This window comes from Ailuropoda melanoleuca, chromosome 14, assembly GCF_002007445.2.
Source record: "Ailuropoda melanoleuca isolate Jingjing chromosome 14, ASM200744v2, whole genome shotgun sequence".
Classification (NCBI taxonomy): domain Eukaryota; kingdom Metazoa; phylum Chordata; class Mammalia; order Carnivora; family Ursidae; genus Ailuropoda; species Ailuropoda melanoleuca.
In genome coordinates, this window is record NC_048231.1 from 93,733,455 (window position 1) to 93,759,404 (window position 25,950).

General features: G+C 39.7%; 1 protein-coding gene across 2 annotated transcripts in view; it reads left to right on the plus strand.

Moving 5' to 3' along the window:
- SERPINB7 (serpin family B member 7) overlaps positions 1–25,950 on the plus strand; it is a 54,539-nt gene that overhangs the window by 2,352 nt on the left and 26,237 nt on the right. Inside the window, exon 1 of one of the 2 annotated variants that reach the window (XM_002926361.3) lies at positions 24,004–24,051. The exons of the other annotated variant lie outside the window; for it this stretch is intronic. The gene's annotated coding sequence lies outside the window, so the exon portion shown is untranslated. Of the gene's footprint in view, positions 1–24,003; positions 24,052–25,950 lie in introns of those variants that run through there. 2 annotated transcript variants of the gene reach the window in all.

Below are 25,950 nucleotides of genomic sequence, written 5' to 3' on the forward strand. Positions count from 1 at the left end.
TTGTGCTCTTGCTCTCTCTCCTTCTCTGTCAAATAATTAAAATCTTTAAAAAAAAAAATAAAGATGAGTTAGTGAGGCAAGCGGTGCTTAAAAGATGGGCACTTTGAAGAATTTTAAAAATCTTTATTTAACTGTGGATAAGAATTGTATCACATCACTAATAAAAGGATGCAGTTCTCTATGTAAGGCCATTGTCATGGTTGAACAGTATGTTATTACCTATCACCAAAGGTGGAAAAAAATAGGGGCAGCATTCTTTGAGATAAATATTTACATGTGAACCTTTGAAGTTTAAAAGCAGGATACTGTTGTCTGCACAAGATACTATGTAATGAAAGCATGCCTCAGGGAATACAAAGTAAAGACCAGAGCTCTTTTCTCACACATGTTTCTACCTGTTCAGCCTCAGATTATGAACTTTACTGTGTGCCAGGTCTCAGAAAATCATTATGCGGGGTGGGTGCATGAAATGTTTCAGCAAAGTGGTTGGGAGTGTATTTTCCTACCCCTTGATGGTGACTGGCCATTTCTGTCCATGGGGCACAGAGAACCAATTTATGAGTGGTTTGCTCCCAGCCCCCCTGGAGGATCCACTGAGGGATCCAGTGACAACACCAGAGTCTAAGAGCGATCCCGACCTGTCTCTTGGTAAAGGTTGTAAAAGCCACGCAGCCATTCATCTCATACGATGAAGTGGGTCTGGGCTTCCACTGCATCCCAGTTGAAATCAGGGTGGAGGATAAACGGAGGCTCCTGCCTCCATGGTCAGAAATTTTTGAGGATCTGGTGAAGGAGATTCTGTGGGACTAGAAGGCATTAGGCAGTTAGGCCTGGCACTATGGCTTCCTCCAAGATTCCTGTCCTATATTTAGATTTTGCCAATTGTTTCCAGAGTCTTGGGTGGATTCAGTGTGTGTGTGTGTGTGTGTGTGTGTGTGTGTGTGTTTGTGTGTGCGTGTGTGTGGTGTGAGGGAAGATTTCAAATGTAAATACTAGCACCACATTTAGCAAACTATGATTAGAGCTCCCCTTCAAGTTCATAGTCTAGTTTGCCTCTCTGTTAAGTTTTAGATTCTGAGGGATCCTTTCCTGTTTGTTGTTCATCCCTCAACTACAAGTGGCTTTACCGGGAGGGTGTGTTGCCCGTGTATTCTAGTAACCACTTCCTCAAACCTGGTGTCAGTGTCACACTGCCACAGTCTCACACCACCTGTCCCTCACTCCCTCATACACACACTTTGTACAACTGTCATTGCTAACTCTGTAGTCCACACAGCAGGCAACAAATGGCATGACTGGTGTGACTTTAAAATGTTCACAGATAGAGAGCCCCAGAAATTTTTACTAATATCAGGACCAGCACTGATCCTAACTGCCTAGCCACACCCACAGCCAGACACCATCCACAGACATTCCTTCTTTTTCCTCTGATATTTGTGCATTTCCGGCTGGTGAAAAGTGGCACACGGGACTTAAATTGTATAGTGAACACATTTTCACGGTCTCAAACAGATTAGTTAATATAAAGGGAAGCAAAAAGTCATGAACTGCTTTCTTAAAGATGCTGCCTGCTTCACTAAAGCACTCAGAAATACAACCACTGTTTAGAAACTGGCTCTAAATAACAGTGACTTGGCCGTTTTCATCTAGTGTCAGATCTTCTGTATCTGGCCCCTGGAGAGAGAGTGGTTGACTGTGGAGAGATGTTTCAGGGACAGTTATAGGGAAGCGATTCTTTAGGGCCTGGGCCCCTTTACATGAACAGATGCTCATATCATCTGGATTTTTGGTAGATGTGACATCAAGAAGGCTCTCATGGAAATCCTGGTGTCTGCGTGTGATAGGCCCACTCCCTTCTAGCTCCTCACCCTCTCACCGAGATGAATAGCCACCGTGAGGGTCCCACTCCCCACTTTGGCACAAAGCCCAGCTCTTCAAAGGCATCCTCACAGCGTGCAAGTTCCCTCAACAACAAAGGGCAAGAACTTGGCCTTGTGGCCAGGGTCCAAGAGTCTTAGTATTAAGCCCTAAATATGTAAGAAAGATTTCAAAGGGATGTCAAGACGTGGTTAGAATCATCACTGCGTGCAGACCCACTTCTTGGCCAGTGGCTGCCAAGCAGCTGTTCTTCATCACCTGTGTGTGCACATGAAGTAATACTTGCCTTTACTGTGAGCAGTGCTCCATGATCTATTTTATTCTGTTTGTCTGTTCTTGTGTGTCCTGTCCTTATCATATACAACTGTATTTCAGTTTTTAAAAATTTTTATTTATTTATTTTGAGAAGGAGAGAGAGAAAGATGGAGGGAGGGGCAGAGAGAGAGAATCTCAAGCAGACTCCCTTCTGAGCGCGGAGCCCAATGCGGGGCTCAATCTCATGACCCTGGCATCATGACCTCAGCCATAATCCAAGAGTCGGATACTTAACTGACTGAGCCACCCAGGCACCCCTCCTTTTTTTTTTTTTAAATGCTGATGTCCATCCACTAAATAGATTTCATTTCCCTCAGTGAGTTATAATCTGCAGTTTGGAAAGCAGTATTTTATGTAATATGAATGTTACTGACTCTTGCCTACTAAAATTGATGGCAAGGAAACAATATATATTTTCCTTCACACAGAAACATGACACAGGGACCTAATGGAGAGCACTCAGGTCTCTCTGGGCATATGTATCTTTTTCTTCCACAACTGGATGGATTATTTTAAAGTCCTGATTTCCTTTTTATTTCATTACCTAGCTTTTCTCTTCCTTTCCCCCCCCCACCCCCCCCAAGTCTGTTTTCTTTATGCCCTTGACCACTCGCTCCACCAGGCACTTGAAGAGCTGCCATGTTCTCTACTGTCTCTGAACCCTTGTGTGCGTGGCTCTGGCTTCCTTTCTGCCCCTGTAGGCCTGATCAATTCTAGTTTATCTCTGCTAAGTTTCTCCGCTCACTCTAGTTCTCCATGAACTCTATTTCTTGGTTGTTCAGACAGCACCCCCTGTGGCACTTTTTGTGCTGCCTTGTAATTGCTCATAAGGGTCTCCTTTCCAAACTTTGGGCCCATTGAAGGTGGGGACAGGGTTTTTTAAAATTTGCCTACCACAGTATTCCCATGGTATAGCACAAGGCCTAGCATCTAGTAGGCTCCTGAAGCAAATTTGTGGGATGAATGAGTAGATGAATGGAACTACTGATTGGAGGGGGGGGAAGCCACTAGATGAAGGATTTGAATGGGCAACCTTATTAAAATAACTTCTATTATCATTAATATTCTTCTTTCGTTTTGTGCACAATGCCAAAACGTCCATGGAATTTCCTTCTGAAATAAGATCGTGAGGTTTTTCTCTTATCTCTGGTGGTATAGTCTTTGTATCTTAATTCAGATCATACCTGCCCAAGATATTACACTATTACTGAATCGGACTTACAGATTGTTATGTGCATTAGTATGCGTACCGAGTGGTAGGAGACACAGTGGCCTCCTAGACATGTTTATGGGCTGAAAGGAAGTGGGACAAGATTGTATACATTAAGGATCCTAGCTTCAGGCACATTCATGAAAAGCTGCATGTGCCAGGAATCTGATCTGCATGGTTTCATTGGCATGGTTTTGAACTGTGTATGTTGGCTGACGCAGCCACTGCACGTGGTGTTTGGTGCATACAAGCAATCACACTTGTTCTCCGGCAGATCAAATATTGAAGAGGAAGTTTTTTTTCCTTGTAATGGCATCTTCAGCTCAAATCTTCTGTTGACTTAATTTAATTAATCCCATATCTGTGGAATATAATTCATTTTATCAATATTCAGTTAAAATTTAACTTTAATAGGGTTGTTGGATTTCAACTTACTCAAGGGAAAAGCCACTTCTCAGAATACTCGCCAACAAAAGGAGATTGTTTAGTCCTCTTTTATTTCTGTAATTTCATTTATTGAAGGACTATTTTTAATGTCTAGTAGGATATTGTGGTGATACAACAGACACAAACATTGCCTTCATGGAACCCAAGTGTAAAGGAGAGACACACCTTCAACAAATACATAGATACATAGTTGTAAGCTCTTATAAATACTAAAGGGAAGGTCTCTGAGTATAGGAGGGAGGGCCGAATTTAGATTCAGTGTTGAGGAAACCTCTTTGGAAAAGTGATATTTATGCCAGATATTTCATTCCTGGTGATGGAAACCTGTAAGAAATCTTTGAGGAGGAAAAAGTTAACTCTTAAATAATTAAAATATCACTATATTGGAGCTTAGGGCATGCATTAGGTTCCTAGAGCTGCTATAACAAACCACCACAAACTTTGTGGCTTAATTAAAGCAACACAAATGTATTCTCTTTTTTTTAATGATTTTTTTATTATATTATGTTAGTCACCATACAGTACATCCCCGGCTTCCGATGTAAAGCTCGATGATTCATTAGTTGCGTATAACACCCAGTGCACCCTGCAATACGTGCCCTCCTTACTACCCATCACCAGTCACAAATGTATTCTCTTAGAGTTCTGAGGATCAGAATTCTGAAATCAGGGTGCCTGGGTGGCTCAGTCGTTAAGCGTCTGCCTGCAGCTCAGGGCGTGATCCCGACTTTCTGGGATCGAGCCCCACATCAGGCTTCTCTGCTGGGAGCCTGCTTCTTCTTCTCCCACTCCCCCTGCTTGTGTTCCCTCTCTCTGTCAAGTAAATAAATGAAATCTTTTAAAAAAAAATAATTCTGAAATCAAAGAGTCAGCAAGGCCAACACTTGCTCTGAAGGCTCTAGGGAAAATCCTGGCTTGCCTCTTCCAGCTTCTGGTAGCTCTAGACTTCTTTGCCTTGTAGACTCCTCATTACTATTTCTCCACATGCCATCTCACCCCTCAGTCTCTGTGGCTGAAATATCACTCTCTTTTGTCTTATAAGGGCACCAGTCATTGGATTTAGGGCTTACCTGGGTAATTCAGGATATTTCATCTCGAGATCCTTAACTTAATCAAATCTACAAAGACCCTATTTCCAATTTAAATCATGTTCTCTTTTACAGGGTGTTAAGAGTTAGGTGTATCTTTTTGGGGAAGGAATATAATTCAGTCTACTATAGGAGTGAAGAGGAGAGTGTTGGAGAAGAGGTGGGCAGTGGGCATGGCCAGATCATGGCCATGGGCCTTGTAGGCAAGATCAAGAATACAGGAAAGTCTTTGGAGAGCTCTCAGCAGGGAAGTAACATGATCTACCTTATGTCTGAAGACAATTGTCCTGGATGATGTTAGAGATCAGATCGGAGAGGGCAAGAGTGGAAGAGGTGAGGGCAATGAAGAACTATTGCCAGAGTCCAGATGAGAACTAATGGTGATTTGGATGAAGGTAGTCCATGAAGAGATGATGAGAAGCAGACAGATCTGAGATATATTTTGGAGGAATCAGTAGCACTTGGCAATGGATTTAAGTATGGGGGAGATGGAGAAATCAAAGGTCACCCTCAAAATTTTGTACTGAACAACTGGGCCAGTAGGAGTTCCATTTATTGAGATGGGGAAGGCTAGAAAGGAAGAGCGTGTTTGGGCATGAGGGCAAATTTGAAGGTGAGAAGTTTGAGATGAGTGTGTGATGTCTAGTAGATATTGGAATATAAGAATTAATGGAGATCTTGGGTCTGGAGATGCAACTTTGGGAGTCCCCCATGGTGGGTGATCATGGAAGTAAGGGGGTGGGTGAGATCTTCTGGAGAGAGTGTGGGAAAAGTGGGACCAGCATTTAGAGCACAAAGCGAACAGCAGGAGCCAACAGAGGAGAGAGGGTGTGGTATGGGCCCCGCTAGGCTTTCATCTGCCTCTGAAGATGTCCGAGGAGCAGGCACAAGTGCAGGAGACTTAAAGGGCTGAGTTTTGTTGGTACACTTGCCACTCACTTGTTCTGTGGTTTTGAGCATCTGTTCTCTTTACGACCAAATTCTATGAACACTATTACTTTTTTAAATAGATATGTAAAATAAGGGCATTATTAATCTTTGCCTCTCCATGTATGAATATTCAGGAAGAGAAGAGTCTTTAACATGATGACATATTTCTCTACATTCAGTGGCGTGTTCTAGATTAATTTTTATTTTTCAATCATCACATATTTGATCATAAAACAAGAACTACATAAATAGAACATTTTAAAATAAACATTGAATTCCTCTCATGCCTGTAATATCAGCAGATAATTGTGAATTAAGAAGTTGGTGATATTTGTTTGAGGTTAGGTCATATCCTTATTTTTAGATTCCTTCAGAAACCAAGGGAAGAGGGTCCTGCTTACTGTGGTCCAGCTACAACCTTGGGGGATGTGGTTGGTTAGTCACAGACTCACTTTGCAATTGTGGAAAGGAGAGGAAGGATGGATGAAAATCCAGCTCTAAAAGAAGACCAAGCACCCAAATGAATATCACACAAATCTCTGCTATATTTATTATCAAAATGTTGATGTAATTTGTCTGAACTGCTACAGAGAGTTGTTGAAATCTTTATGTCTCCTCCCTGCAGCTTTGTGCTTCAAACTTTCTTGCTACTTTTTTAAAAATAAACATAAATAGCATGCTGTCAAGTGGAAACAACTAAGACATCTTCCGGAAACTAATTTGGTCACTATAGGCTCTCTGTTGTTATTAAATATTTAAAAATTTTCAGCCTGAAATGCTTTTATGTTTGAGGCGATCTAATTTTTAATATTTTAAAAAATGGTAAATAATCCACTTTAAATTTATGAGTGGATCCAAAAAAAGCTTATTTTATTTTAAAATAATCCTGGTGAAATCACAACCAGAGCTAAATTTGGTAATGTTCAAATTCATCAGATCCTTAACCTAAAGGATGATTACTTGTCCAAATTTTAAGGTGTTATGGGATGTTAAGGTGTTATGGGAATATAAAGCATTTATGTAGAACACTTTAAATAATAGAAAGTCAGAGAAAGAGGTTTGGGTTTAAAGAATCATAATGTAGGTGAGTTGCAGGTTGTAGGGATACACATTTGATCTGGGTTCAGTGAGGCAGAAATTAGTGGCCATTGGGCAAAGAAGACTATCTGCTTTCCTTTGTTAAAGATCATGTCCTTTGAACATGCACTAAGTTATTTTACTAAATGAAGGACTAATTTTTGGTGACTTAAATCCTGTCATCTCACCGTGCCATGCTTTGAGAATTCCATGACTTGGGAACATATTCCAGGCCAAGGAACCCAGAAAAGAACAAGTTTGACCTGTGTTTCTAAATGGGTCACTATAAATTGCATTACAATACAATTAGAGTTGTGTAGTATTTCCCAAGTTATGAAAACAGAAACTGCATGCCATTTATGTGGTATGAGCTGAATTGAAGGCAGGCCCAAGAGTGAAACTTAACCAGCCTTCAGGGTGAAAGAAAATTCTCCCAAGACTTGGACTCTGTTGAGTGATGGATGATCTGATACATTTGGATAAATTTTTCTCAATCACTTACAGCTGTGGTCCCAATATCTGCAGCAGAATAACGTGAAGGCAGATGGGATTCGGTTAGCTAATCTGAGAAGATGCTACCTCTATTCTCCTGTAGCTCCTACCCCAATGACACTGTGTTTGGAGGTTTCACAAAGCCAAATTTGTTTTCTCTCTGATTCATATTCAAATAAGTATGGAGTGACTGAATAGTTTGGCCCTTTGAAGGAAGTCAGGTCTCTGCTTGTTGGAATTCTGATTGTCCCTATCTCTTTCTACATTCTGTGTATGCTCTCTCCTGCTTCTCCCGAGCTGCTGATGGAAGTGTCCTGAGGAACCCTCATACTAGTCTTCCAGGAGTGGCTATATCCAAGAACCAAGGCTATTCTCCTTAAGGAGCTCATGACTCAATATATTTTTTAAAATTACAGAAATTAATTCCACTATACTTTGTAGTGGGATGTTTTTCTTGAAAAATAAATCTAAAATTCTGTAGAAAATTTAAATGAATAAAAAGTCAAGAATGTTTTGAAAATGAAGAGCAATTTGAAGGACTTGCCTTAACAAATACTGAAATATACTTTTATTAAACAGCTTTAGTTGACAAAAAATAAATAGGCAAATGAATGGCATGGACTAGAACTCAGAAATAGACTGTTATATAGTTGAAATTTAGCTTGTGATGAATGGGAATCACACATATTTGGAGGCAAGAGAGTTTAAAGAAATACTAGTAGGATAATTGGTTATTATTATTATTAAATATATAGCTCTTCATTTTATACCAAAGGATTATAGAACAAAACAAAATAAAACAAATTAGCAAAAAACATGGGTAATTAGGTATTGGATCTCAGAGCAAAGGGTTTCTAAACATAAGAGCAGTAGAGGAAATCACATATTTTTAATTGCATAAAAATTTAAAGTAGGAGTGGGAGGAGAGGAGGGATGAGTAGGCAGAGCAGAGAGGATTTTTAGGGTGGCGAAACTACTCTATATAATTCTATAGTGGTGGCTACATGTCATTATACATTTGTCCAAGCCTATAGAATATACAACCAGCAAGAGTGAACTCAAATATACACTATAAACATTGGGTGATAATGATGTGTCATTGTAGGTTCTTCAGTTGTAACAAATTTACCACTCAGGTGGGGGATGTTGATTATGTGGGAGGCTAGGTATGAATGGGAGTAGGGTGTATATGGGAAATCTTGACCTTCCACTCAGTTTTGTTGTAAACCTGAAATTGCTCTAAAAAGTAAAGTCTGTTAAACAAACAAAAATTTTTTTTGTATATGTGAATTGTCTGTTCATGTCTTGTTTACATTTTTCTATCAAGTTTTTGGTCCTTTGCCCTTCACGTGTTAGAAGTAGGCCTTGTGTCTGTGGTGTAGGTTGTTAATTTTTCAGCTTGACTTGGTTTTCAAGTATTTTCTGACATGCATTAGTTTTTATTTTTATTTTTTAGTCAAATATATTAATGTTTTCTTTTATTGTCTCTGGATTTTGAGTCATCATTAGAAAGCTTTTTTCTTCACAGAAGTTAGAGAGAAATTGACCAATATTTTTTTCTAGTACTTCCATGATTCAATTTCTTACATTTAGAGCCCTAATCCGTTTGGAGTTTATTCTTATGTATGGGGTGAGATATGGATCTAATTTTATCTTTTCCTAAATGACTACCCAATTGTCCCAGAGTTGTTTATTTAAATATCCATCTTTATTCCATATTCTATGGAATAGTCTACGGATTCTATGGATAGTCCATATCCACCTTTATCATATTCTAATTGTCCATAGGTATTTGGGTGCAACTGTAGACTTTCTATTGATTCTAGTATGTTTCTTCTATGCTGCTACTTTATTGAATTTCTTTCATTGTTTGATTTGCTTTTATCACTGATTATCTGTGGCTTTCCAGGTATACTATTACAACATCTAAAAATACAGGTAATTTAACTTATTTTTTCAATCTACTCTTATTCTGTTTGAGTTCTCTTGTCTAAGTGAATTTACTAATACCTTCAGTGCAATGATGAGTGGTAGCAGAGTTTTCTTGAGCATTGAAAAATTTTTTCTATCACAAATAGGGATTGAGTGCTGTCAGTGGCTTTTTCGTCATATGTTGAGATAATCATGATATTTTCTTTAGATTTATTAATATGGTGTATTGTAGTAATAAAGTTCCTAACATTGAACTAACCTTACCTTTCTGTAATAAATCCCACAAGGTATTGATGTATTGTTTTTTTAATGTAGTATTGGATTGTATTTGTTAATATTTTGCTTAGAATTTTTGCATCAGTATTCATGAGTGATATGTGTCCCCTCCCTGCCCTACTGTCTTTATCTGGTTTAGGTATCAGTGTTACACGTGCTTCGTAGAAGGAATTGGGAAGTTTCCTTTCTTTTCAATGTTCTAGAATAACAAGCACTGGGACTATCTGGTCTTTGGAAGTTTGGTAGAATTCTGTTAAGCCATCTATACCTGATACTTTCTTATGGAGTAGTTCCTAAATAATGCTCTCTATTTCTCTGGTGGAAATTGGTCTGTTTAAGCTTCTCAGCTCTTATCTAGTTTTAGTAATCTGTATTTCTTTAGGAAATTGTCCAGTTCATCTTGATTTTCCAAGGTATCTACATCCACCTATTTATTTATTTTCTATTTCTTACAGAAGTGTTGGAAATTGCTAGTTGCAGCATTTTCTAATAGCTGCTTTAAAATCCTTGTTAGATAATTCCTACACCTGTATTATCTTGATATTGAAATCTGTTGATCATCTTTTGTCATGTGAATTGAGATTTTCCTGGTGTTGGTACGGTGACTAATTTTGTATTGTGACCTAAACATTTTGAGTATTATGTAATGAGACTCTGGGGCCATTTAAATCTTCTCTTTTAGTAGTTTTTAACATATTTATGATGACAGAGTACATCCTGGCTCACTTTGGTGGGCTGGGTTTTAATGACAGTTTAGTTGTCCAACTCTTTGCAGTGGTATTCTGGTTGGCCCCACTTTTGCATTATCCAGAGGCCTGAGTGGACCTGCACTGGAATTCACTTCTCAGAGTATTTGCTTTCTTGATTCTGTTCAGTTTTACAGATGAGTGGAACAGGGGTGTGCCTGGGACTTCACACACAGATTTAAAGGATCCTTTTTTTCCATCTCCTGCCTCCAGCTCTCTAGTTGGGAGGAGGAGGGGGGACTACTTGTTTGCTGGTTATTGTATTCTTCATTTTACTTCCTTTTGGGTGGTGATAGTTGACAAGATCCCACCTCATAGACTGTGTTCTCAGTGCAAGTGGGAAGGAGTGGGGTTCTATTATCTATGTCTGCAGCTACCACCAGTGGCCAGGCACGTGGCACTGCTTGCTTCGTGTAGGGTGGGGATATTCACCGTGGTTTCACTCCACTGTCTCTGCAGTGACTAGACCAATGGTGGGGGTGGGAGTGGGTGTGGGGGTAGGGGTGTTGATTCTCTCATGACATCTGCCTATAATTGGATGGGTAGAGTCTAAAAGGCTCTGTCCTGCAGGGTTACCCTCTTCCTAGACCTCTGGCTAGAGAGAAAAGGCTTTCCTTGAAGATTTTTTTCCTGTCCCTGTTAAGAGTCCCAGAGTACTGGAACTCAGGCTGGGATGTACAGGATGATAAAAACCCAGGAAATATAACACTAAGTTGACCCTCCAGTCCTGAGGTTCTAGGCATTCTTCATTCGTTTTTTCTCCTTTCGGAGTCTTCTCATAGTTCCTTTATGGCCTTTGTCCAGGGATTTTAGTTGTAATTTGTAGGGAAAAATAGGGTGCGGTATGTTTTTCCTATTTTGACTGGAACTGGAAACCATTGTCATTAATTTTTTCTTTTTTTTGTAATTTCAGTATCAACTTTCCCTTTCACCCAGGAGTGAATGGAAGGATTTTAACTATCCGTGTGGAAGAGTCTTTTGTGCTTCGTTTTTGTTAGTAAACTCTAGTTTTGTTGCAATGCGATCAGAAGGTGTTGTTTGAAGTATTTTCCCTTATTGAAAGTATTGATGGATTCTTTCTTTGTGATGCCATATATGCTCAATTTCTATGAATAAGCCATGGGTATTTGAGATGAGTGTATTCTCCAGTATCAGGGTATAGAGTTCATAGATATCCATAAGATTATGTTGTTTTAATCTTTTAGCATCTGGCCTTATTTTCTTTTCATTCCTCTCTCTCACACACATGTACACACACCCCACAGAATGTTACCAGAACAAAGGGGATGATAGTCTCATGAAATGTAGTCAGAATGGGAGAAAAGCTGAACTTCCAAAAGATGTGCATGCACTTTGCATGGTGGGGAGGAGCGGGTGGTTCTCCTGTCACATGGTGTTCCTTGGTTGGGGAAAGCATGGACTTATGCAAAAGAGGAAGGGGTGAATGGAAAGTGGGGCTTAGTTGTGGTGAGGATTCGTGATATAGGGAAGGATGGTTAGCTGCTGCTCTGAGTGAAAGTTTGGAGATGGGAAGAGATATCTAAAAAGGATCTAGGAGGGACTTTTTATGTGGCATCCTTTGTGGAATCTTTAGAATGGTCTCTTTAAGGAAGCCTAAATATATGGAATGGGATGTGTGTTTTCTTTGAATGTGACTTTTTGCACAGATTGGATCCCAGTGGTCCCAGTTTTTATTCTGTTTGTTTATATTTTATCCATAATTAAATTAACATGATTTGAAATGAAATGATCATAACAAAAGAAATTTTAAACTATTGCTTTTATCTTCATAGACTTGTCTTTCATTTATACTCATTTCATATGTTCTTTATGTTTCATATACCCTGCACATAGTTTTTTTCTTTAAAGACCAGAATCTCTATATGCTTGACACCTCCACTCAAAAAGGCACCCCTCTTTAAGGGTTTACATGGATTGGGAAAGTATTACTCCAAAAATGGTGAGGAAACAACTCTGAGTTGAATTGGTTTACTTTAGTTTCCTATGAGATCATATGGGATTCTCTATTTCTCATAGACCCTTATGAGAACTGATGAGCTGCTAGCTATGAAGCAGAAATCTATGTTGGGCACATTCATGCATAAATCAAGATGGCAGCCATATTAACTTCTGACTTCTGACTCAGAATAAGTCTCAGAGGGAGCAATGGGGGATGCTTGCAGAAAAGCCAGAAGTACCCAGGAAGAAATTATGGTTCAATAAGAAAAAAAATCTCAAGCATCCTGGGATATAGTTCCAAATGTTTCTTTTTTGGGGCGAGGGGGTGGTTTGGGGCAGAGAGATAAGGTGAGGGAGAGAAAGAATCCCAAGCAGGTTCCACGCCCAGAACAGAGCCCAACACGGGGGTGGGTCTCAAAACCCTGAGATCATGACTTGAGCTGAAATCAAGACTCTGATGCCTAACCAACGGAGACACCTAGGCGTCCCCCAAATGTTTCTTATTTTAAAAAAGCACGAACTTCTGAGTCCCAGTTTTCTCATATTATAAAATGGGAGATTTAGATTTAAGTGATCTCTAAAATTTCATTTAGTTCATTATGTATCTATCTTAAATAAAGGCAGAATTGGATTTATGTTTACCTCCCAGGTCACTGAATTCACAAATTTAATTAAAATCAATGTGAAGATCTTAAAATTACACTGCAAGTAGAGGAATGTAGCTAGAATATAGTTTTAATGAGCCTAGTGAGAACCGGAACCATGATGTTAATGGATGAGAAAATAAAAGGTTATAGAAAAACTAAATACAGGTTTCCCTTGCCAACCTTTTGTAAGCTGGGATGGCCTGAAGCAAAGCAATTACATTAATTTATATGGAAAAATATCTGAGTTTCCCTGATCCAAAAATAACCTCTCTTAGGCATTCCTGATACCTTCGGACACAGATGCACAAAATAAATGGAGACAAAGCCCAGATGCTCATAGATGCAGTTCACAGCACTGGGGCTGCTGCTGAGATGCCCAGTGTGGTTCCCGGGGAAGGACCCTGTGGTACCCCTCTCCCTGCTTCTCAGGGTGGTGGTGGGGGGTGCAGGCGGGGAGGAAGCGGCGTTGTGCTGCCCCTACAGTGGCTGTGGATCCTGGAAAACAAACACTGAACACTGTTTTCATTTTTTACTTTTTTTCGTAAAAAAGAAAATCCTCTTTGGATTTATTTTGGTGAGCAAAAACAGCTACTAATGCAGGTCTTTCATAAAGCCAAGTGGCTTAATACAAACTTTTGAGAAGTGGGTGATGCCTATACATCATTTACATTCAACTTTGCCCCTGAAATTGATCAAAGCTTAATGAGCCTGAGATTATATTTCATGAAAAATATTTTTCATGAAAGATGATGATATTCAAGTTAGGGTGAAAAAATAATTCAGGAAATCCAATGGGACCAATTATTACATTTATTTGGGAAGTTGGCATTCTTAGATGGAAAAGTGGAGTCTCATATGCTTCTTAAGATGCTGGAACTGGGGGCATCTGGGTGGCTTAGTCGGTTAAGTGCCAGACTCTTGATTTCGGCTCAGGTCCTGATCTCAGGGTCTCAGGATCAAGCCCCAAGTTGGGCTCTGTGCTGGGTGTGGAGCCTGCTTGAGATTCTCTCTCTCTCTCTGTCCCTCCTCCTGCCCCTCTCCTCTAGTGCACACATGTGCACTCTCTCTCTATAAAAGAAAGAAAGAGAGAAAGAAAGAAAGAAAGAAAGAAAGAAAGAAAGAAAGAAAGAAAGAAAGAAAGAAACTAGAACTGGATTTTATTTGGGAAATCTCCCTGTCTCAGTCTGTTCATAAGTATCAGAGAACTTAGAGTTCAAATAGAAAAGGTTACTAATAAGCCATAATGATGACTCAGTTCTTTGGGAACTTACCATTCATTATTCTGTTGTTTGTGGCCATAAGGATGTGACAAAATGACATGGTGCAAATGAGTGAAAACCAATAAGGCCTCCAATATTTGAAATTCTGATGAGAAGAGATTGTAGGAAGTTCCATTGACTGCATTCATTTAAATGTCTGAGGAGAATACTCCATCACGGTATTTATGGCCAGGTGAGAGCTAAGATTATTCATTTCAAAAATAAAAGAGGGAAGAAGGAAGTGGAGGAGATAGAGCCAGAAGGAAAGATAGGGTAAATATTGACGTGTAAATAGGAGATGTAGACTAATGGAATTCTTCTGTGCCCTGCTCATCCTGCTCATCCTGCAACAACGAAGAAGACATCAAAAAATAAAAATAGACCTAACATTCAAGCATTTAGGATGAATTAACCATGACACAACATGAAATTAAGCCATGGAACTTGCTGCTCAAGGTTTTATTCAAATACATAACTTAGATTAGAGGATTAGATTCGGTAAACACAGTCTGTAACAAATTTCAATGTCTGCAATTCAGAACAAACAAACAAAAAAACACCAAGCCAAATGAAAAGCAAATGACTTAAGCTTCCAGAGAATATTCGAACCTGTTTTAGGATGTGTAGGAAATTTCCCTTAAGTGATATTTTATTGCTATTCTTCTTGATGGTCGTTAGTAATAACCTCCCAAAGTAGGGTTGCTGAGTAAGAGGCAGAAGCGATGGAGAGTGAATTCACTGCTTTTCAAAGGAAGTAGCCATAACTCTATTGTAACACCGGATTTTCCCCATCTCACTTGCATAAAGAGAAACTTCAGGGAGAAAAGGTGAAACAATCGTATGTCAGTAAACAGGAGACAATTGAGTGTAGTGAGAAGAACAAGCATTTTGGAGGTCTGCAGGTCTTCCTTCCAGTTTTCCTCCTACTCTCTTCTCACCTCTTGCTTCTGCCTTTCCACACGCCAATCTGTTCTTTCCTACTTATTCAATAGAATTGAATCCTTGCCAACCTACTAGTGAGAATTCAGCAAGCACCTGGATTGCAGAATATAAACCTGAAATGAAAGGCAGGTCTTGATGAGACCATTTGTAGACCTCGGATTATTGCCTGCGTGCTCCAGGAGCTCACTGAGCAGTACCCGATGATGAAGATGATGATGGTAGTTGTGGGGGAGAGGAAACAGTCCAAAACACAAAAGCGCAGTCCTCAGGGGCCTCCCGAAGGCCTCTCCTGTTGAGCTATTGAACTTGACCTGCATGCAAATGCTGTAAGGCACCCAAACTGGTCATAGGCAGTCAGGACATGAAATGTATATTTCTGTTTTTAGGGACTATTTATTATTATTCTTTTTAACCTTGATTTAATTGTATGCTATTGCTCTCTTCATAGACCATCCTTCCAATTGAAATTTTTAAATTTTATTTTATTGTTTATGGAATTTTTCAAGCATAGGCAGAAAGAGAGAAAATAGTCCACAACAAACCCTCTATCCATCAGCCAGATTCCACATTAAGCAACCCGTGGCCAGTCTCGTTTCATCTGTATCCTTTGTTTCATCTCTACTCCTTTCTCATTCTGCCACAACATGGGATTATTTTGAAACAAATCCTTAACAAGGTATCCCTTTTAATGCTTTCCGTTCTTTCTGATGTGAACATCCTCTCCAGGAGTAGCCTTCCCACTTCTCTTCATTCTAAACGTCCCTGTTCTCCAGAACCCGGCTCTTGGGCGTCATCCGTGCTGCCAGCACAGTGCTTCAGCCTGCAAGGGTCTCAGCCTCTTTAAACTCTACACACTTAGGCTCTGTATAATTTGTTATGCCGCTCTCTAGTTTTCATTTTCTAAATGTATTTTCATGTCTTTTAACCCTAAGTATACTGAAAATTCCATGAAGACGGGGATTTTTTTTTTTTCATTCTCTATTTATGTGCTTTTATAGTACCTACTTTAGTATCTGACTAACGGAGGGCACATGATAAAGAGTTTTTGTTCTGTTCTTTGGAAAAATCCTCACTAATCTCGAGGCCATTCCCCTTTCAGAGCACCACTCTAGATCCACACCCTTTCCTACACCCTTTAGTATTAATATTCTGTCACTGCAGAAACGGTGTATTCTTAGCCCAACTACAGAGCTCTAACCAGGGTTTATAGCCTCCTCAACCCATACCTCATAGAATCCTGCATTTACTCCCAGTACTTGCCTCAAACCCTTCTCAAGTGGAAGCTATTTCCTATGATCTCCTTATCTGAGGGCAAGAGGACAAGGTAAGAGCTTTTCTCTGGCTCCCCACCAACATTTTCAGAGCATTTTTCATCTTCTTCTATTGCCCTTTCTCCTTTGAAAATCTAAACACCTACATCCGCCCTTTCCCTCCCATCCTGGCCACTTCCCATCTGCCAGGCTCTTAGTTATGTCCTGAGAACTCTAGAGGACTTGGGCATCTGGGTCTTAGTTACTATTTGTGATCTTTCTTTCCAGGTGTCCCTGGCTTGAACATTCAGGTTGGTATACCATCTAATACCTAGCCTCTTGTCTTCCTCTGCAGGCCATTCCTCTGAGTGCATGTGGACCTTGTTGGCGGCTGGAGAGGATCCACTTCTAGAGTTTTGAGCTCTTTACCCCAGTCACACTTACTGACCTTTGTGTGGCCCACGTTCCCATTAACCATGCTTACTAACATCTTGTCTTCCAGCATAATAATGTGCGTAGTCTTATGGTTCATCTCCCAGGGAGCCCGCCAAGGCTCACCGCGCTCGCTGCAGGTGCAGGAGTTTGGGGCAGGAGCCTCATGTGCTGATGTCCATGGTTCTGGAACCATCTCTGCTCTGGGAAATTGGGAAGAAGGTCATGCTCTCTCTTTACTATGCTCTGTTGAACCTGGGCTTCGAGGTCCACCATTTTAACCGCACTCTCATTAACACTAAATTCAATTCCACATCACCTGCATTTATAATTCAAAACCCAACCTTTTTTTTTTTCCTCTGTGCTGCTCTTGGGCTTCCTGTTGTTACTGCAGAAAAATCATGTAGCCGTACTACTTGATTCTTCTTCAAATATTTAATTTTTAGCCACAGCTGATTGCGGGGCCTTTTTAAGTCCCTTTAGGGGTCTGGATCCTTGCTTTGCCTATCTCGTAAATGTAGAAATTTCTCAGAGGACCTTACCAATGAGCTTTTATTTTTCTTACCTTTGTCTGGTGATCTCATTCATAGTTTTAATTACCATATAGGTGTCAAAGACTCTGAATTAGTGTCTGTCTCACCAACCACCTCTTTTATATACAGACCTGAATTTCCAACTACTTTTCCAGCTGGGTGTCCTATGGGCATCTCAAATTCAGTATATCAGAAGCAGACCCTGTTATCTCTTCCTCTGTCCCATATACTCTTACTGCTGGATTCTTTGTCTGTGTGGATGGCATTGTCATCCATCCAGGCAGCAGAGCCTGCCATGCCTCCACCCCTCCACACCTGCTCACTAGGTATTTGCCAGTTATTTCCAGAACACATCATGTCCACTAGTTCCCATGCACCTTTACTCAGGCTGTTCTCTCTCCCTGAAATACTTCTCATTCTCATTTCTCAAGATTCAGATCAGTTCCTTGCTCATTTGTGAGGCCTACTTAAGACTCCCACTTCCAATTAATTATTTCTCTCTCAGAGCTCCCGCTTGTTTGCTTTTCTGTCATAACACTTATTTTACCCTAGGTCATTTCATTAATTCAATAGCATTTTTTAATGCTGAATATAATATCAGACACTGTCATATACTTGAGGGAAGAAAGAAGAATGACTTCGGTCAAGATAGATTACTTTATTTCCTAGCCTTCTGTTGGGAAAGGTGGGCATTTTATTCATTTTAGTGTATGCCTTTAAAGAGAAGATATGCCTAGCAGTTTATTTGAGGATAGTAACAGGAGAATAAGCTTCAGATAAAGCCTTCATATAAAATGTTAAAGATTGAAAGTTCAGTAATAACAGTAAAGACAATGTAGACATATTTGGGTCATATTATGTGCATAATTATAATTGTTAATTTAATTGAGGCAAGAAGCCAATCAAAAGGATGTTTATGCATGGGTATCAATGGGCATCATGGGTGAGTGAAAAAGAACAAAACGAAATGGAAGAATCTCTGTTATTCACCTGGTCCTAAGGATAAGCATCAGCCGAAGAAACTGTTGAGATGATAAATCCCGGGAGATGCAGCTCTGCCAGATGCCTGATTATAAAGTATAGTATGAGTGATGAAGGGACCTTCTTCCCATTTCTTCATGGGACCAAATGAAGGTGTTGAACCCCCCTCCTTGACAATTGTGAGGACACCAGGAAATAATATTCTTGGTGGGGACATCGGTGCTCCTTCATTGAGCAGCAACAAAGGTGAGGGATCCTCAAGGATCCTTGAGACTGAGGGTGTTGATGAAGATCCCAGAACAGAAGAGAAATACGGAAGGCTTATATGGTGGCTCTACCTGGTGAGTGAACTTCTTTCCTTGGGAACACTCAAACATCATACCAGGCTTCAGTCCTGGGTAAATAAGTGAGGACAAGAGACAGTCAAATTTAGGTTATTAAAATTCATGTGACCTCATCTGTACTCAGGAACTGGTAAGGCCTATGGAAATTTGGGTTATCATTGTATGGCAAGAGAGAAGAATTGATGTGACATGCCAGTTCCCATGGCCGAACTTCCTTCTCAGACTTCTGTCACTTTGGGATTGGTTAGTTCTAAATAGACTATTGCAAACACAGTAGTAGGAGGGTTGTCTGAGTTAAAGTGGAGAAAAAAAACATTGGTGAGAAGAATTTTAGTTATGGTAATTCCGGGAGGATTATCCAGTTTATGTGTCACTTGGATCCCTTACCTTTTACCTGCTGGCTGTTTTACCCTTGAAAGTACTTTATGCCTACAGTAGGCAGATGACAGAAAAAATATAGAGCTAAACATATTTCAGCTCCATGCAATCAGAACACGGAGAATAGGAAATCCATTTGTAATCCTGTTTTCTGTATTAACAACACCCTTCTCCACCAGAAAATTTATTGAAACTACTAAATCAAAATAAGTTTCAGGGATTTTTTTGTGACTTTATTTTTCTCTACTATTATGGCACTCATAAACCATCATGGAAGTGAACAATGACTGTTTAATTTTGGATAAGCTAGCTGGCTCCTCTTCTTCCTTGGAAAGAAACAAAACTAGATAACATTGACAAGCCACTGTGAGATTGTGGCGCCTTTGGTTTCCAGTAGCTTTTTAAAGAAGAAGATCCAGTCATTTGGGTAAGCATTGGCTGTCTGCTGGAAAACGTTCAGCCAGAAAAACCAGGCTTGCGGTTCCTTCCAATGCACAGCAGATGCAGGTAGCACAGAGCTCAACCATGTGATGCTAGTACTGGGACTGGAAGGGACGGTGGTATGTTTGTTTGGCTTTTGTTTTGTTTTGTTTCTTTTGTTGTTGTTGTTGTTGTGTTTGGTGGGCAGCAAAGCAAAGTTTATTGAGCCAGAGCAAAGTGATAGTACAAAGCTCCGGAGGAGGGAAGGAGGTCTGAGAGGTTTGCCCTGTGTGGTGTGCTCTAATGGCAAAGTTTTCAGCAACCAATTGGCCCTAACCTACCTTTGCCTACACATGGCCACTTATGAAGGGGCAAACCCATTTCAGTGAACTGTAGCCTGTATTATAGTGGGGAGGATCTAGATGTTGCAGAGGTGGCTTTCCATTCATTGCCAGATCAGAAGGGTGGAGAAGAGTCTGGCCAGGTGACAAGAATGAACTAACACCCCAAGTTTCAGCTTCTCTCTGAAGCTGCTCAGTTCAGGTAAGCATCTAGAGAAGCAAAGTGAGATTACAAACCCAACAGATGTGTTTCTGGAAGATTCCAGGCCAGAAAAAACTGGGATGAAGAGGAAGTAGGAGAAGGATGGAGGACAGTACAGAAAGAAGCCAGTTAATATAGTTTGGGGTCCAGATGAACATCTGAGTTTGAGGAATGATGAAGATACTGTATTAAATTCTATTTTAGGTTCTTATGCTAAGCACATCTACACAGGATAAGGTTGAAAGGAATTAGACTACAAGAGGTCAATGACAAGTTGCAATAAAATTTCACACAAAATTCACAGAAGTCCCTGATATCTTGCTTTAGTTTACTGAGGATCCCTCTCACCAACAGAGGGTATGTTTTGAGACAGGCTAATAAATACTGTAGATCCTGAAATTTTTTTGTATATTTACATTAAAACCATTGGCATTGTAAAGAAGAGAGATGGGCAAATTCCCCCTTTAAATCTGATTTGCATACAAACTGAGTGAACCCTATAATGATCGCCTTAGTCACATACTATTTTGAAACTTGGTGCAAAGGCTTAATGCTTAATAGCTTCTTTAGGGCCCATGCTTACTCTGAGTCACAGGAATTCATCCCAGAAGCTAAGTCTACACATCAATAAGCAGTTGCTGGGGCAGGGAGGGTGTAGACCGCACCTATGGACAGCCTTTAAAACCTAATTCTAAGGTTTCTAGGAAAATATTAAGCTTAGAAATGCTTGTTTCTTTTTATTAGACAGTGGTAAATCAGGCTTTCAGCACCCCTCTTCTTTGTCCCCTTCCTAAGTGCCTTGAAAAACATGTAGGCCTGACCGGTCCAGGGTGGTGTGGAAACACTTTCTTTGTGAATGAGAATGCATCACTTTGAGAAAGGAGATCAGAGTTTCATCACTTGTGTGTGTGTGTGTGTGTGTGTGTGTGTGTGTGTGTGGCAGGTGTGAATGCATTATTGATTTGCATATTCAAAAGGCTGCCTCTGTTTCTGCTGCTGTAGGTGAGAGGTACGCTCACTGCTGAATCTCAAGAAACATGTAAAAAATGGCCGATGATCACATGCAGAGGTCTGAAATCTCTCCAGGTCACTTCTCTGGAGGGATTGCTAGGTTTGGGGGGTTCCTGGAGGGAACACTGGGATGCCTGGTCTCCCATCATGCACCATGTCTGTCTGGTCTTCAGTCTTATTTCGCATCCTATTCTTTACCTCACTGCCACTGTGTTTATCTTCAGCGCAGGGTCCCCTGCCCATCCTCCATCAAAATCTGCCCTCAGGAATAGACCAGTTATCAGTCATAAACAATGCACTTGATCCTATTTCTGAGGTATTTTATTTCCTTATATATTTTGATTGGCTTTTTAAAATTATGAAATATAACTTGGATACATAAAAGTACATTCAATATATGCATACAATTTAATGAATAGAACATTGCCAATATCTCTGAAGCCTCCCTCCTCATCCTTTTACCAAAAACCTTCCCTTCCCATAAGAGGTAAGTAGAGCTTGTAAAGGCAATCATTCGCTTAACATAGTGTGCCCTTATGTAAGCATCCTTAAAAATACAATTTTGCCTGGCCTGATCTCATAAAGAGAATCGTAATGTATGTATTCTTTTGTGCTTCTCTTCGGACTGTGGCTTGGGACCCCATGTGTCCTGTCACGGTGATTTCAGGCACGAGCAGGTGAGGACGTATTTTGGGTGTCAGCAATACATTTTGTGTGTCTCAAGATAGTTTGAATCGAATGACCATGACCTGGTGTGGAGCACAGTTTTGAGGTGTGCTAGATAAACAGTGGTCTGCGAACTGTGGCTGAATGGAGGAAATGTGTCCCAGTGGGCATCCCACCAGGACTGAGGGGGTCCTGGCATGTGGGACTTCTGGCGCTCAAACCAAGAAAGTCTCAGGCAAATTGGAACCAATTGAGCACCCTGGTTCTTCATTCACACCTCAACCTCCATGCCAACAGAGGTCCCTTCCCCACCTCTTAACTCTGAGCTTGCACTCCCAACTGCCCATTATTCCTAAAAGTGCTCTCCATTCCTCCCATGATGAAACTGTCCATGTATTATTTATCATTGTATTATTTTCAGAGGGGTAGAACTATCACACTAGAGAGAGAATAGCAGGGAAACCCCAGATTCCAGAAGGTAAAATGCTATATTCAAACAGTGGAGGTGATCCAACTTCTTACGTTGTATGTAACCACATAGAATATAATAGAGCCAGGACAAAGTGAGCATGGAGGGGATTAAAATTATTGAGGGCCTCTCCTGCACCATATGCTATGCTGGTATATATACATAGTATATATGGTATAGTATATAGTATATACCATATATATATATATATATATATGGTATAGTATACAGTATCTCTAGATGTACGCATACATTCATATGTCTTTAAATGAAGTTAGAATCGAAGTGAATTCTGATTTTATGGATAGAAAAATGGGGGCTCAAGGTCATATGGCTAGTGGAGTTGCCAAGCTGGAACTTAACCCTAGATCTAGTATTTTATCCTTCATCTATTGGGAGTTTAGATATGATTAAGCAGTGAGGAGTCAAAATGAGACCACAGAGCTGATCAAGTAGACCAGCAGTGCCCTCTTCCCTCCCCCTCCCACCCTGCTTCTCACATAACAGGAAAAACAACTCTCAAGGCTTTTGTTTTTAAAACCACTTAATTGAAGTATGATTGATTGTGGTGGTGATTTCATAGGTGTATACTTATCTCCAATCTCAAGTGCTTTTAATGCTGGTTTGCATCTTCCTCCAGACATCTAAATACCATGCTAATGCTGCTTTTTTTTTTGCATTTTATTTTAAAGACGAACGCTGTAGACTTCCTCTCATGGAAGGCAGCTGTGCGTCTTGGATACCCTATATTCCCCACCCGACTCCTACCCACAGTTTCCTCTGGCGTCCTTACAGAGATATATCATGAGACTTCTTTAGTTCGATACTTCATATTTATAATAAAAAAAAATTAAATCATTACAACTAAGAGAATATTACCCTCAGCTGAGCTATAAAGTGTAGTAGGCTACACATTTCACTGTGTAATCTTTGTTTTCCCTTGAGTTAGTAATTGTATTTTTTTCCTAATTTTTTTGTTTGTTTAGTTTTCAGTGTTTCTATCACTAGCTTATTCGTCTTCCAGTGGAGGTAGGTCTCTCCCCATGTGTTCAATGTGTTCAAACACATCCATCCCTCTGATAGGATATTCCCCTTAGAGAACCTTAAACGATCAGGGTGTTCCCTTCTAGCATTAAAACATGCCATTAAAATGAAGGCAGGGCGGGCAAACGCTTGTAGGAATAACGTGTAAGGTAAAGTCAGAAACACTACGTAAAGTAAAACCTGGGGGGTTGTGAAAGAGTGAGCTCACCTGCTGCCCTCAAATACAGAAATCATGTCTCTGAGCCTGAGCAGTGCTTGCTGCTGCCACTCTGTCCCCCAGCTCTTTGCCTGTCCCCTTCTCTAGGGGGCCACTGATGCCCTTTTAGGTGAGGCTCTGCAGTATTTCTTGTTAGATACCAAAATCCGAGGAGGAGGTGGAATCCAACAAACAGCAATAACAAAATCAGTGGTTGAATCTGAAAAGCATGCCTTCCTCTATAGAAAAATACCAGGTGTAGCACAACATGTATTTACATATACTACATAAAAATACTGATGTTAATATCAAATTAAATAAAATTTCATGCTAAATTATACTTACTAAAACATCTACTTTGACTACTTTGAATTGGATCTGTAGCACATAGGCTACACATTTCTCTTATTTTGCTTTATAAAGGACCTTAACATAATTACATTTTAATGCCATTATTTAAAACTTCCATGGTCATCACAAAAGGAAATAGGGAGTGTCTGAGTCAGAGGCTTTATATTTCAGAGTAATGCAAGGAACTCTCAGACTCACCCAACCAGCTGCTAACTTCCTCTATGAAGAGAGAAAGGTAAATATTTCTGAAGCCCACAACTTAAAGTCTGGCCAGACACTTTGAATGAGAGAGACAAAGGGGGCAAGAGAGACAGAGAGAGAGAGAACAGTGGCTGTTTGTACCTGAGGGTCTGAACTCATCAAACAATATCAGAATCATTGCCTAGTCCTGCCCTCAGCTTTCTCTGTCTTAGGGCTTGTCTACGGCTGACTTTATGTGGCATCACGGGGAGAAGGGCAGGCAGCACCGTGCAGGGGATCAGAGACAGCTGAACACCTCATATTCCGTTCTGGAATAGATAAATAGCACTTGGGGAATTATGTACAGATCTAGATTCTGTATTTCCAGAGTTCTTATTTTAGGCATTATAGGTTGGAATTTTTAAATACAGCATAGGAAAAGCTAAGTTTTGAGATTAGAATTGAACTTTAAAAATCACATACCATGGTGTTTGTCTGCTTAGGGATTTATCTAAATTTGAAACCAGATTTTAAGAGAAATGGAAAGATTTGAAAATACTTCTGCAGAGAAGTAGATATTGATAACATTACATTTGACTTATATGATAAAAATGAAAATTAAGCATGCTCGATAGTAGTTACTCACTTTTCCCCCAATATGTGTATTTAATTCAGTAAATACAGGAGTTTTTGGTGTGTTTTTTTTCTTCAATAATGTACCATGAAATAGGATTACTTTTCCTTGTATGGACAAAATTATCCTGAGATTAGGTAATATTTTGATCAAACATTAAGGGCACATAATTTATCAATCAGGTATAGGACGTTTAGATCCATAAAATATTATTATAATTTCATGGACTTTTTTTATTGTGTTTTGTCCCTAGTTTTTCCTATGCTTCATTTAAAAATTATTTTTCTTGCCTTTTATTAGACTTTTAAAAAAGCTTTAGTGAGAACATATGTATTCTTTTGTTTTGCCGTGAAAAATGTTGAGTATAGGAAGGAAGGGGTAAAAAATCTTGGATTAAAATATACCGTGAGTAAACAAATGAGCTCTGAGTTCCCGTGGGGTTTTAGATTCTCAAGGTAGACACTTGGGATTTAAAAACCTTCAGGAATCTTTGTTAATTTGTGTTAACGTGAAAATTATAAATTACTTATCTGTATAATAAACTACAATATTTGTGTAAAGAATGTAAGAATACGGTATTTTTTAGTGGGATGAAAAATTAATCTGGAGCCAAGTTCTTTCCTGATTTGGAAATCGTGTTCCTTCGCCGCTGTGTCTGGACAATGGCTTCCTGGGTCCTGGGTAGTATCATACTGATACCTTCTGTGGCTTAACATAATTTATTTTCCTTTTCCATTTCCTTTAGTTATTTAACTGGGACCCAAATCATTGGATACTTTTGGATGGCTTGTTTGAATTTAGTTTATTTCTCTTGGTGCTTGTTTATTATTTTCTTTAAAGTTGTGATAAAAAGTGATTATAGGAGAAAGGAAAAATCACAGTTTTGGTACTAATGCTAATATTTATTCATCTGTCACCTGATGGAACCTTGGGAGCGTAAAAAAGTAACTCACCCTTAAATACTGTTTATCTACTCGCCAATGGGATTTAGACTTTATATCAAAAGAGAAGGAAAGAATCTTGCAGCGCACCTGCAGAGAGAAGGATAAAAACAATTATGTGGAGTGGAACATACTATTTGGTATTTATTTTCAAAGTGCATAAACACATCTGTACAGGAATGTTTAAAGATATATGATCTAGTACCATTTATCATTTTAAAAGTCATTGCTTGAGAATTTATATTGGTCTAGGAAAGTCTCAGCTCATTTTTATTTTTATGTTTATCTAGAATGGTGTCTCTGCCGTAAAATTGATCTAACTCATAAAAATGTGTGCTCCGTTGTCTCAATAAACAGATTCCTGTGTAGCTTCTCCTCT